We start from the raw sequence: 13,419 nt of genomic DNA on the forward strand, positions 1-13,419 counted from the left end.
TTTAGAACTATTGTCCGAGGAGCAGCAAAATATTTTTACCCAGTCAAGCGATATTCAGGGAGAAAATTAGGGCCTGTTATACACTAGGCCTATTATGACTGCTGTAAAGTGTTTTTTTTGGCTTCCAAACTGCTAGTTCCTTCTCAGCCTTAAATAGCAGAACAAGAAGTGTCCTGCCTGCATTGTAGAGAAACACCCACAGAACTCATTCTTTAAATGAAGCACATTCTCTCATCCTCTATTCTAAAAAGAATTCTCTGGTTTTAAAAAAAAACCCATCACACTACAGTTAATATAAATGTTAATTCAAAAATGTGTACAAATTAACTTATGTCCTTATTCTTAATTAATTAGTCTTTTCATTATTCATTGAGCTTTTTCAGCATTTCTGTTCAGCAGCAATTGACATTTTGAAAAGAAAGAAATTGCACCAAGTTTTACTGATGTTGTTAAATTAATATCCAGGTAGAAATTTACCTACATAATGCTTTCTGACACACATGTCCCTCTTTGTTTCTGTTATTTCTTCCTTTTCTTGTGTCTCTTGAGTGTCTGCTAAAAACTATCGAATATGTTGGGAGGCACTTGAGTAATAAGTATAATGTTAAGAGAAACAATATGATACACATAATGCGTCTGATACACAGTATTCAGCAATGGCACAAATTAATACATTCTCGAATGTTATTACTTGTTATGATTATTCAGTTACATATTAAATATTGAAATTTTATTTTTTTGTGTATCAGATCAGTGGATCTGCTGTAAATAATGCTGAGAATGCTCGGTGGTATTGCTCCTGTTTTATTCCAATGATCCCTGCGGTTTGTCCCCTGAATAATGCAGAAAATATACAAATCACAGGGACCAAAAAATATTCTGCAGTTATCTACAATTAGTGAAACAAATTGCAAGCACTATAGCTAACATTTTTTTCTTTCTTTCAGTATGCATCTGGTATTGATCTTTCATTAAAGGAAAGGATAAAATCCTAATGAATGCTAATAAAAATAAATACAAGTGAATGTCAAAGCATTTTTATATAGTCCAACTGAAAGCAGGTATTTTTCTGTGTAATAAAAACAATAGTAATTAATCTTGTTTGCTGATTCAGATAGTTTAGATTCTCTCTAATACAACAGCAATGTCCTTTTGATGCATTTGCTGATAATTTATTACCAGTAAGTTACACCATGATTAATCAATGTAAGTGCAATACTGTAAGTAAGTACTGTTATTCTGTCTTGTTATTTGCATGCACTGTGACTTTCTGAAGTGTGCTATGTCAGACATAATCAGTAGGTGAAGAAAATTAGTCACATGATAGTAGCATTTATACCTCCAAATTAGACTGTGAAATACCTTTTGGATGTTGTATAGCTGTCTGTACAACGGTAATGAAAAAAGTCCATTGAGGGCTATCAGATAAGAAAATTTCCTGTGTTGAATTCTCAGAGGGAGTTTTCCTAAACCTCTGAACTATTGTTCTCAATATTAGCTACTGTCCTGAATGATTAAGGTCAAATTTCAACTGTTCTCTTTAGTTCACTAGATCAATGTAACTCCATTAACATTTTCATATTGTAGATCACTGAGATTAAATTATTTTGTGTATGTTTGGAAGTATTTTGTAGAAAAAGTTTAACCTATACATCCTCCCAATCCCATCAACAACGAACAAGCAAGCAAGCAAAGCAGCAAACAAACCAATCAATAAACCTGAATATTAGATTTTATGCCTAACAAGACGGAGTGTGGTACATTAAAGGACGAGGAATCATGGACTAGAATTTCAAAGTGCTAACAGCTGAAATAAATATGGATGCACATAAGTAGCAAATAGCAGTATAGCTGTTCACATCAGTTTCACATCAGATGCCTTTTAAAGTGCAGTAGATTTTGCAGGAAGTACCTTCCACAGACTCATGTCCTTCCACTACAGAACGATTTTGGAGATAGGCAGGCATAGAAATTACTGAAGTCCTGCCTTGCTGTCTCAAAGTCATGGACAGCACTCCTGCAGCAATGTTGCTCAACATAATAACTGGTAGAGGACTACCAATGTCATCCATTCAATCAGTATGTTTCTCAGGATGCTTTTGGGTGAGAAACAACAGACATGTTAGATCTGTGTCTCATAGCAGAGACACAGTCTAATGTATGGTCTTTGGTTGTTTAATAAAGAAATATCTGCTCAGATAACATATACAACTTCTTATTCCAGTTCCTGTTCGGCTTTGTGTTCTTACTCCTGCCATTACCTTCTTCCTCTACGTGTCATATCTCCTGCCAGCTATATGTCAAATCCTTTTATAGTCAATTCACAGCAGTTTGTGTTCTTTTGAGAACAAAACTTGAAAACCAATGCAATAGTAAATTATCTGCTCATTCAAAATCAGTTTTCCTTAGAAAGGCCATTACTATGACTTTTTTATGGCTCTCATTTGTACCAGAACAAGAAATCAAGTAAGCATGCAGGGGTGGAACATAGAGTTACTCACTGGCCAATCTTTGCCTGTAACAATTTATAATGTAATTCACACGGGTCAAAAGCCTGTGTTTTAGCACGCATGGCTTGGGAGATATGGAGAAAGAAGTCCTCTAAACCAAAACCAAATCAAAATTTCCTAGTCACCAAAAGAAAACATCAACCATTTACTTTTCTTAAAACTCCGTTGTCTTTTCTATTGGTTTTGATCATAGGTAACCTACATCTAAACATTGTTCAAAAGTCTTCTCTGAGATTATCGGAAAGCAACTGTACTTTACTTTTAAATGTAATCGTGAGGATTACACATACTCAGTATCAGATACATATCAAGCGCTATAAGGATCAGCAGCACTTTGCAAGAAAACATTGAGCTGCAGTGTCTAGATGATGTCTTGTAGCTGTGTACTATTGATTTCTTCACAAATGCATATTTAAGGAAGAATAAAGAAAACGTAGGAGAAAAACAGGAGTGAAGGAGTGGTCAGTGGATGAACTTTCAGTATTTGGCAGAAGTCTGAATCTTCACAAACATTTATTATGTACAGTATTAGTTTGGTGATTACATTCCTTTTCTACAGTTGTCGTGGGTCTGATTTATCCTAATGGACCAAATTCTGTGATTATTCACATTTTACATTAATTAGTGGGAATTAATAGGTAAAACATGAAGACTCTGCATTTGGCTGAATAATTGTGAAATTTCCATCTATGTAACAAGGCTATGCTTAGAAAATTAGACTTTCCTTTCACAGCTCCAAGGCAAAATCTGGCTTGTAAATTATCATGTTTACCTGTGCCATCTTCTCATATGAAGTATATAGACAATATATATCTCTCTCTAATCAGAATCAACTTTTGTTAAAGGAGAGGGTCCCAGTTGCTTTGGAATAGCTTTGGAAGTCTCAAAATCCAGTCTAAACTGAACCTCTAGTTTTATAACTGGATAGGGAGAAACATAACTTACAAAAACGGAAAACCCTTGTAATATGGTCTTGTAATCATGGCACAAAGAAGTAGTAGGGAGCCTAGGGCAGGAGGGATATATTATGATGTATCAAGCCTAAGTCGGGAAGAAAAGCAGCCTAGGTGGTCTGAGCAGACCTGCCTAAAAACCATGCAATAAAACCTAGGAAAGTGCAACAAGCGCTCTAAATGCCATAGTATGAATGATGCCCTAATTCCTATGTTGGATTAGTTGCTCTAGCCATCACAGGGAAGTTCCTCTACAGCCCCCTACCCTAGCTTACTTTGAGGAGTGTCTGATTTTTATCTTTTCATCCCATTCACACATTTTCTCTCACACAATGATTACTTGGGCTTTCAGGGTAAAGTGAATTTTATCCTGTAAGAAATAATGTATTGTATTGTATTGTATTGTATTGATGAAAAGACTCCATTCTGTTCACAGTTGATTCTTCTCTCCTTTTGTCTCTCTATTGTGTGCATATATATTTAAATTACTCTTTAATTGATGTAGTCCTGGTGTCTTTCATTGAAAAAATGCCTAGTTTTGTGAAAGAGAATGGATCCTGAGAACCTGTGGATGTAAAATGAGGTTCAGGCTGTGCATTTTAAAGCAACCTATTCTCATAAATGAAGAAACTATTAGCCTCTTTGTGAAATTTAACAATGTGTATCTGATCTATAAGATTGTCATTAATTATATTTCAACAAGCAAAAAGGCCATGAATTTGCAGTATGAAATACTTCCCCAGCACTTGCAGTTTCTGAACTATCCAGACAATTTGCTGGTATGTCACATATATTTGAAATGTAGGCTTATCTGGAACCATTACCTTCTGGCTTCTGCATTCCTTATCAAACTCATTTTGTACTTTAAAGACATATTTTTATTATATGTGACCTTAACAGTAAGTCCAAGGAGAAGGTGCCCCACAATAATAATATTAAAAAAGTAATTTATTCTAGACGTTAATTTTTAGGACATGTAGATTGAAATTAGGGACACTTTATGGTATTTGTGAAAGCTATTGATTATGACCAACTTAATAGTAGAATAAGGTCAATTTTCTACCTATCATGTTCTGAATGTATTCCATTACCAGTTGCTCTCTTTTCTCAGTGCAAATTTATAAGCTGTAGCATTATGATGAGTTCTGGAATCACAAATTCAAGATAAATCTTTTTAGCACATTATATGGAATATCTAATTCTTATAGTATGTGGGAAATTCTTTCTTTTTACTACTGCATAATCCATTATTGCTAAGGGAATCATTCTGAGACGCTAGCATTAATATACGGCTAAGACATTTCCTGGTGTGTGTAAGTAGAGCATTTTGCCTTACAGAAAGAAATTCTTTCCAGAGTAATAGCACAGGAAAGGTAAATCTCTGCTTTCTTTAAATTAGTGTTATGTTTTATTTGGCCATAGTTAAAACAAAAAGAGAGAAAAAGAAACTTCAAAATGGCACAAAGACTTGTTATTAATATTGTGTTGTCAAATTCCATTATAAATGCCATGGATCACAGAAATCTGTACTTGATCAAGCATTATTTGGTATTTTCATGAAAGACTGAGATGATGGCATTGAGAATACAAGTATAAGCTATACGGGTGATACAAAACTATGAGGTTTTCCAAACACTTGAGAAGACAGAATGATCTTCAAAAATCAGAGAAACAGTCTGAAATGAAGACTATGAACTGCAATAAAGACAAAGTACACAATCACACTTAGCTTGGAAACATCACACATACAAAATAAGAAATATTCGTCAGTCATTAACATTCAAATGGAAAGATTTTAAAAAAGAATCATAAATTGGTGATGCTCCTGTAGAAAGGAAAATGTAATTCTGGGATACTTTTAACACTGTCATGTAACATACAGAGATTTATTATTGAGTCCTACCATGTGGTACTATGACAAAAGTGGGAATAGGGTGCTTAGTTTTCACCAGCACACTACAGGAAGCATTAAGACAAACTAGAAGACAAAGCACAGTAATAGGAATGATTAAAGTTTTATAAAAGTGACCTAGCCATGAAAATTGTAAGAACAAGGTTTTCTTAGTATAGAAAAAAGAAGACTGAAAAGGAGAATTTCCAATACTTCTGTCATGGGGATAAAGGAACACCAGGACAATGTGACACCACTAAGCTCAATTTATGTGTGAGCTACAACTCCATTACAGAACACTGTTTTTTGTTAATGGTTTCCTATAATTCTTTGTTTGTAGCTATGGATTTTTGTAATGGTTACTTTACATTATGCCTGCACATAAACTAATAGCATTTATTTCCTCTCCGAGCCCACATTTAATGCCCATAATAAAGGCCAATAAAATTCAAATGAAAAATTCCATACATACTACCAAGCATCTAATTACTGTAACATTTTGCTTGTTGCTCATTCATGCACACTTTGCTAATCTAATAATTTATCATGCTGATAACATCCAGGTTAGAAGACAAAACTAAAACCCCCAAAAACCTGAGGATATTAGCAGAAGTTTTACAAATAAATCTTTTTAAGACTATGCTAAAGACACAAGTTCACCAAAAAAAAAAAGCCAAAAACTTCCCAGTAGTATTTGAACGGATTTTCAAATGTAAAAAATGAAACTGTCTGGGCCACTTCAGATATGCCATGTTTTACAGATTGCTGTTTAGTGCATCTTATGATCTGTTTCAAACATGATATCATTCATTCTCCATGAACGATACTAGTTACACCTGAAATAACCCCTCTCCTTTTATTAACTTAAAAATGTTCCAGAAAGATTCATTACAACTGTTTCTCTTGAATGATTGAAACATTTAGTGAGTTTTTTCAGCTAAGGCATGTAATATTTCTCACGGTTAATTTTTTTTCTCAAAATTTGATAACCTCAAGATTGTATGGAAAACAAAAACGGACAAATTTTAGAGAATGCTTCTTTCACTTCTCTTTATCATCACAACCCTTTCCTCTTTAATGATAACCCACCTCCATTCATTATTTTTTCAACCAGCCACTGGTTACCTTACCCATGGTGGTTTTGTCCATCAAGTAAAATTTCTCATATAAATGAAGAAATAAGAAAAGAGGGATAAAAGTTGAGAAGGGCTAAAAATAAATTTTTCTCATATGCTCCCTTTTTCAGTTACAAGATATACATGTAATTACTGTCAGCTGGCATGTAATTACATCAGGCAAGCATAGTCCCCAGTCTGTCTGAGGCTGAGCTGCAAGCAAGCTTTCCTCTCTTCCACAGGTAGGAATCAGCTGTTACAGAAGCAAATGCTACTGCTTGTTTTGCTCTTTGATTTGGAGCAAAGCACTGCCTTCATGCACAGTTGGAGAAGATCAAAGGAACCAAAGATAATTTTGTAAAATTTAAAATAAACTGAAGACCAAATTTCTCAAGATTAAAAAATTGAGTATTGGAAATTTGTATCATGATGGTCAGCTGTTGTTTCTCATATTAAGTATACCATCCTGAGATAAAAAACTAATTAGGGTCTTTTTGTATTTAAGGTAATTAGGTTTTCCAGATCACAAAAGGATTTAGAGACCTGTATATCACTTGCACCATGCAAGGCTTCAGGTCAAGCTACTGTCTATAGAAAAGAAATGAGTATAGCTGATCTGTGCAGCATACCCTGAAGCTCAGCACCAGCCAGGCAATCCCCTGCCCATGAAGTCTGATTTTGGCTGAGGCAGTGGTGCTTGGCCCCTGCTGGAACAACAGCCCCCCCATGTTGCAGCCTGGCCTGTGCCGAGCCATGGTCCCTGATCCAGGCCCAGGCCTTGACCCGTGGGTTGATGTCCCGGCCTGGCCTCGGTCCATCCCTGTCCCCACCGCCCTGCCTGGCCATCTTGGGCTGTGCCTGACCCCAGTTCCCCCCACCGGGCCTGATCCTGACCCCCACCTGCAGGCCAACATGCCAGCTCAGCCTTGGCCAGTCCCCATCCCCAGGGAAGTACCTGATGCCCAGGGCTGAGGCTGTTCCTGGCTGCCCCTCCGCCTGCCCGGCTCCCCAGCTGGGGTGGTGGGACAGGCCTGGCTGGTGAGGCCCTGCCTTGCCGCCCCGGGGAAGCCCCTGAAGCTCCCAGCTCCCAGCCCCAGGAAGCCGCTGGCCCCTGCTGCACCATGACTTGTGGAGAAGATATTAATTATGACAGTTCTCATGACAACAATAGATCCAGAGTGTGGGATGACTGACCAAGAGCAGTATAAGTAAAGCTAAACTCATCTGTTTCTATTCTGGTGTGTTAGATATGAAATGCAGTTATTACACTTAAGGTGTTTGTCAGAGATACAAATTTGAGATCTGTTCTTGAGTGTCCATTTTTTCTCTCTTCAAGGACTCCAATGACATTATGTGGCAGCAGACTTCTTTGTCCTAACATTTCTTTATTGTTTCCCTCTTGGTCTGTATCGATTTGGACCTGAGACAATGGGTTGACTAAGGAATCTCTGGTGATAGAAAACATACGAATTGCTTCCCTCTAGCTTTTTTTGTGTTGTGAAAAGGGATGACACAGAAATCTGTTAAAACACTATCATCTAAGGTGAAGGAACTCCAGCAGGATGCAATTGTTGGGGTGGGTTTTTACAAACTGCTTGGTTTTGATATCAAAGAAGGTCCCTGGGAATCAGTTAAAAAAATAATTATCTTGTGCAAAACAGAGACTCTCAAATCCTTCAAGGAGTTTGGGAAGATATTTTTTGAGGATTTCAACTCAAGAGTAGCCAGTGTCCTAAATATTCCTGAAGGTGCAGGTTATAATCTCTAAATTCTCTAACCCTACCAGCAAGTAACGATAGCTCATTTGGTTGCCCAATACATGCATACATACATGTACATATATATATGTGTGTATGTGTACATGTGGGGGTGCATGAGTATGTGTATCTATGACTATATATATATAACATATATTTTTGGTAAATATATGTATGTGTATAAGTATATACAGTATGTAACCTATGTTTTATGGTTAATGATGCCAGTCTATCTAAAACTTAAAATATGGATGACAATTCATGTTTGACTTGGATCAGAACATAATACCTTTGGCTGGAATAACAAAGAGGAGATGTTCTCAAGGATGTGACTGCAAGTAATTTTTGGGATTAGGCTTTTTAAAAAAAAAAATATTTATTTATTTTAATATGCCTTCATCATGTCCTTTTTCTATGCTTGGTAAGAGATGACAACTATGCATTCTGTAATGTCTCTTTCTCTGTCGTGCTTTCCTTTGATATATTAAGCATGTCTCTGTCATGCTTTTATTTGAAATGTGAAGTTCTTCAGGTACAAGCCTGTATGATATATTTTAGAGGGACAAAGAAATAGACACATCTTACAAAATTCCAAAAAGGACAGGACTGCTGATTTTTAACATTCAAAGTTGCAGAAAATATAAACAATACGAGACAGAATAACATAGATAACAGTCTTACGGGTAACAGTCTCACTGGATGAACAGTGAAAATGTACTTGGTATCTTTAGAAAACATTCTTTAGGCAACCCTCTACTGTTTATTTTTGAATTCTTTTTTCCACATTCATATGAAATGTATATTTTTGTATGTCTTGAACATAAAACAAACAAATAAATAATACAGAGTTAAAATTACAGTTGCCGTTTAAGCTTACATGGCAGCAGTTCTGAAAGTTTGAAGACCCTTTAAAGTTCCAATTTGACAGAAATAGACTAAATAAAATTCCTTTAATAGTTGGTTTAGATGTTTCTTTAGCGTAATTGAATGAATTTAATTAAATTTTCAAGGACTTTTAACTTCTGTCCCAACTGAGAATTTAAAAAACAGCTGCTATTGTGGAACAGCCTGGAAAGCGATGAGACATATTTCAGTTTATCAGGAAAGCAGTACAAATCGGGTATTTAAATACACAGCCTTATAGCCCTACTGGAACTAATTTGCTATAATGTTTCTTAGCTGTATTTGAAATTTAACAAATTGATAAATTAGAGCTGCAGAGATCCATACCCCAGAGATTTAAACTCCAGCATGAGCTCCCCGTTCTTTATCCATTAGGTTAATAGCTCACTTGCCTCACTCATTGCTGCTGCTTGTGTTTATCTGTCTGTTTCCGTGAAGAACTGGAGAGAACTCTTGCTGTTTGCTATCAAAATTAGACACTCTTCTGCATCCAAGCTGCAACAGTCAGCTGCAACAGAAGCAGCAGTGATGCACACTGAAAGCCGGGCTTGTGACAAGAAATAGGTGTAAAATATGATCCAAGCTTAGAGATGCAGAATTAGGAACTTTCTGCAGTTTCACTGCAATATTTTAGGTTTTCATTTGCCATACATTTAAAAAATGTGTTTAAAACGAATGATCTTACTTCCTTTGTTTCCTTTCAGGAGCATAGCTTGCTGATAGTGAGACATGTATTACCTAAAGAATTCCAGTCATTCTGGTTATAGATTTTAGGTCAAAAAAGTTCTCAAGAATAACGATTAACTTCTAATAGGCAAGTGAACTGTTGCCCTTACTGAAAGAGTCTGATTTAATTGTAAGACTTTAACGACTTTTACTGCTAATATTGTAAGGGGCATTCTCCTTAAGTGTAAGTAATCTTACATGTCTGAAATCTCTGCCATAGTTTTTTATGTCTTAAACCTAAGTGGCAATGATTTCTATTAAAGTGACAACCATTATGTTTCCTGATTACAGCAAAATTGTTATGAAAGGCTCTTAAGGAACAGCCCCACACTGATAGGGGCAAAAGTACATGTCTTAATTTTCACCCTTAGATAAACCATTTTATAATGCTTTTATATATTAATGTTTCATCATTAACATTTCATTTTACAGAATTCAGAGAATTTGACTGCAGGATTCTGAAAAACTGGCTTTCCTTGTTCTCACCTGGATGTCGCTACATTCTATGTATACCCAACATAAACCAGATATTTTCCTTTGGTTGACCATCTATCAAAGGTTTGTATGATAATCTCTGATTTTTTAATTTTTTTTTTCCAGAAAAAGGCAGAATTCCAGCAAATAATCTTGGTTTTTAGTCCCTTTTAGTCTCAGCTGTGAATTGTAATTTTCTTCAGACTTGTAACTCCATGTTTCTGTGTCCTCTTCTGGTGAGGTTTAGGGGAACTCAATTCCTCTTATTCTAGAAACCCACTAAACTGAACACTACATCATGGGAAACTCCCAAAAAAGCAAAATCGTGTTATCAAAAACATTTAAAAGAACTGTAAGGACTGACTTGGAGTGTTCACAGTGAAGCTGGCAACTTATGTAGAAAAGCAATAAAGTAAATCAATTCACTTGACAGACATATCAAATAACACTACAACAGTTTTTTTTATAAGGATGGTAATTGGACAATACACAGCCATATCTTAAATTCTACTGATCAAAGACAATCTATCAAATAAGAGAGTCAGAGTTAACAGCACAAAGCAGTATTCTGACCACTCATACAACTAATGATTAGCAGCTGAAACAGCAGCACAAACAAATTAATGATCAATAACTGTAGCTAATTCCCCAGTTGCACAGACTTACTGTAGAATACCGCTCCACTGTTAGAAATCCACTAACACTAGTGGAGTTATGCTAAGGCTAGTAGAATCCTCAATATACTGTATTATCCTGTATTGATGGAGGACAGAGGGGAATTGGAGTATCTGTACCAATATCCTTCTGTAGGTTAAATGATTTCTCAGTGCTTTGCTGCATTACTGTTTCATCATTAACCAAAGAAGTGGAAGATGAATTTAACTACTAGTTTCAGTGAGAAGTTCCGGAGTCTTTTGAAGCAGGTATAGGACTTTTTTGAGGCTGTGTGCCTTCTAAGGTTGAATCCTAGAAGAAAATGCTTTTGTAGCAACACCTAATAAGCAAAAGGATTTTGTACACATTGAAAAAAAATAACCTAAAAATATTTTCATACAAAATATTGTATGTCATATTTAAAACACAGGATGATATAATCTCAATCTCTGCTTAAAAATATACTAATGTTCATGCAGATGAGTTTAATTCTAGAATTTCATACTTAAAATATTAAATGAAGGGCTACTACATTGATTTTTTTTGCTACAAACTCTGACTTTGAGATTAATTTAAGTAGCAATCACACAATCTGAATTCACTGTATGTTAACACACCCATTAAAACCTTTAAAGAGAGACTGCTGTCACAACTAACCCATTACACAAGTAAGTTTAGAAGCAAACAGTATCATGGATACTGAGTTTGGATTAAATATTTGTTATGTCTTGAGAACCATTTCAGCTTTGGAGGGAGAACAAACAACGTATTTACCTAGGATCAAGGTTGCAACTACATTTCAAGAAACAAGGAATCGTAGTGCAAGGCTCAAAAATGAAACCAGTGCAAATCTGTGCCTTAATGTCATTATTTAGCCCTGAAGAAATCATCATCAAAAAGCTGAATGAATGTGAAGCAAGGAATACATGATGAAAACAATTTCAACATGCATGTGAAATATAACGGTTTTCAACCCAGATGAACTCTGCTCGTTATTCTACACTCTTAACTGTTAGAAACTATCTTTGTTGATTAAAGGGGACAAACGGTATGAGTAAAGACACATATGTACTGTCTACAGTAGAAAAGTAGACCGCATAGATTGGGACTTGAGGAAATGTAGCAACTGGGACTTGAGGTATCAAAGGTCAACAAGAATGATTAAAATGTTGAAAAATATTCCTTAGAATGTAGACTTCAAAACCTCAAAGTATTTAGCTTGCCAAGAAAAATACCATGACTTTGGAGTTTAAGGCATGATTTTATCACCATATACAAGGTCTCAACTGTTTCCTTGAGATATCTGAGGATGTCCAAGAGATCCACACAGCGCTGACAAATATGTCACAGGACCTGTGGGAGACTGAAATAACACTGTGTCATGGACTGTAGTCCATAGGGAATACATAAAGCATCTTGAAGGTAAGTAGAAGGCTATATCTAGGCAACTGAGTCATTTACTTACCATGTAAGAAAAGAAATTGGAATAAAAGGTTATTCAAAATCACTTACAACTGTACAGTGAGGTCCAATAACTAGAAAAAATAGGAACAGGGCACGGAACTTTCAGAGATACCTTTAGAGCTAGCCAAGGGGTTGTGGGTTAATTTTATCATAAGAAATGTCTTAATAGGGCAGACTTTATAAAAGATATAATTTTAGTTCAACCCCAGCAATTGGATTTGAAACAGTCCTATGATTCCAGAATAGAGGCTGTCAGATTATATGACAGTAGTCCCTTTTGAATATGAAATCTACTGATTAGACCAGTAAGGACTGTGATTTGTGAGGCCTCCATTTTCAGTTCCTCCTAAAAAGCCAGTATGTTTTAAATGAACTGGCTCCATATTAATGGATAGCGTGTATTTGATATAAAAGGTAAACTATCTTGTCCCAAACCAGATGTGAAACTCTGAGCTGCTCAGAAAATAAAGTTATGATGTTAAAAGAAAAACCACTGGTTCTGATTTAAAATGAAGAATACGCATTATCAATTTTCCTAAAAGATATGAAAATTTTTTTAAAAAGCTTTTTGTCTTCTAAATGTTATATATTCCTCATATTATCTTGAGTGGCATTTTCTATTAAATCAGAATCTTTAATATGGTATATACATTAAAAAAAAAGTATTAAGAAGTATTATTGACTGTGTCTAACAGGATTTTTAATGCAAAACATTATGTTCCTGAGAAACTGTTTTGATCATTTTCAGACTTAAAATTGCAAAGGTTACAGCTAAAACTTGCAGCACTAAAACTCTCTCTATCTAATTCATTGCCAATCATAGAGCCCCAGACTTCACATATTTCTGCCAGTAGAAGACAGAAAAGAGCTTGATATTTATCTGAAAATATTCGATGTGAGTTTTAAGGATATCTAGGAATGGGAAAAAATAGTGGTAAGGCTATTGCAATGGATAGTCTTGTCAAAATAATT

The sequence above is a fragment of the Gymnogyps californianus genome, chromosome 4, assembly GCF_018139145.2.
Source record: "Gymnogyps californianus isolate 813 chromosome 4, ASM1813914v2, whole genome shotgun sequence".
In the NCBI taxonomy this organism is placed as follows: domain Eukaryota; kingdom Metazoa; phylum Chordata; class Aves; order Accipitriformes; family Cathartidae; genus Gymnogyps; species Gymnogyps californianus.